Here is a 1737-nt window from a genome sequence, read left to right on the forward strand (position 1 = left end):
GCCTCCGCTCGCTCGCTCCCGGCCCGCCCGCCGCCCGCCGCCGGGTAAAGTCTTAGGTTCAGGGAACAAAGCCTGGCTTGGTAGGGAGCTTTTCGCTCACTCGCTCGTCGTTCACTCCGCGCGTATTTTTCCCTCTTTCTGTTTCTTTCGGTGGCTGTCGGTTGTTGCTCCTGAGCTCTCCCTTTGCCTGCCCTTCAGTCTCGGCCGGGGGTCTCCGATTCTCCATACCCCTCCGCCCAGGTCTTCGTCTCTGCTCTTCAACCCCAAGGAAACTCAGAGATGGAGATCAGAGGAAGGGGCGCAAGAAGGAACAGGAGCTACGTGGGCCACTTTGCCCTTCCGTGTCTGGGGCGGTGCTCTCTGGGTGGCCGTTCTTGGGGTCTTTCCTCGGAGGCCCCTCTGGAGGGTAGACACTCTCACGTGCAGACGTTTGTTCATTACACAAATATTTATTGAACGCTTACTGTGTGTAGCCGCTGGGTAGTGCAGTGAAACAAAATACAAAGCAGGTATAGATTCCTGCCCTCAGGGAGCTTCCGATCCAGTGTATAGACTCAGACGCGCGCCCACAGGGACTCAGACCCATTAGAGGCACACCGAGGCACCCACAGACACACAAACTCACCCCCAGCCTCATCCAGCCACACCATCTGACCCTCCCAGAGACATAAACCCCAGGTCCGACCCCGCAGGCACGCTTATAATAGACCCACGCCAGTTAGAGACCCACGACTACGCAAGTGCCTGCAAACAACACAGTTACACTTGACCTCTAGGCACACACACAAACACACAACAGACACTCACACACAGCACCCCCAAAGGATCAAAGCCCCTGAAATTGGGTCTGGGAAGAAGTGAGGGTGTCCGGCCGATGGCTTTATCCCAATACCGGAGTGGGCCAAGGGGACGCAATCTGATCCCCCCTCCCACTTCCTAAAGGGGGAGACAGACGCTCTCAAGGACCAAAGGTCACACTCCCTCCGCGGGAGGTGGGGTGGCGGAGGGGAGAAGGCAGCCCTGAGGGCTGCTGCGACACTTCAAAGACCTCGCGCCCGGGAACGCTTCCTGCGGGGGAGGGGCAGACAGAGAGGAGAGGGGAAGAGCGGCAGGGGTACTTGAGGGTGGAGGAGGCTGCCCCCCTCTTCCGCGCACTGCCCCCCTGGCCGACTCTTCCGCCGGGACCGCCTCCTTTTCACCCGCACCTGTTCAACCGGAACATCAAGGGGCCAGGACCCGCCGCCACCCCTCCCCTCGCGTCTATTTAGTACCTTTCATCCCGGAAGGGGGGGGTGAATCCCCGCCCAGGAGTGGGGGGGAGTAGGACGGGGGAGAACTTGTCCTTGACCTGGTCTTTGGCGTCAGGGATTTACTCCCTAATCCCAGCGACACTGGCGTTTGGGGAGGTCGGGGAAGCTGAGCTCTGGGCTATAGCCCTCCACCTCCCTCACTCCTGCGAGGACCCAAGAATCCCGGAGGGCTGCCAGGACGTAGAAGCTCTAAACGGGCGCGGCTGGGAGGAGGCCCGTCTCTGCCGCTTCCGTGCCTGGGGGAGGGGGCCGAGGGCTAGGGGATTGTCGGGGCCGGCCAGAGGACCGGGCTCCCTGCGAGGAGTGCCAAACGCCGGTGTCTTGGTCGGCTTTGTGAACTTCGCTCATACGAAAAGTTAAGAAAAAGACGAGAAGTCTCACTTAGGAGTCTCTAACGAATTATTTTTACTGACAAGAATAAAACTTG

The sequence above is a fragment of the Crocuta crocuta genome, unplaced genomic scaffold (genome assembly GCF_008692635.1).
Source record: "Crocuta crocuta isolate KB4526 unplaced genomic scaffold, BGI_CrCroc_1.0 scaffold68, whole genome shotgun sequence".
Classification (NCBI taxonomy): Eukaryota; Metazoa; Chordata; class Mammalia; order Carnivora; family Hyaenidae; genus Crocuta; species Crocuta crocuta.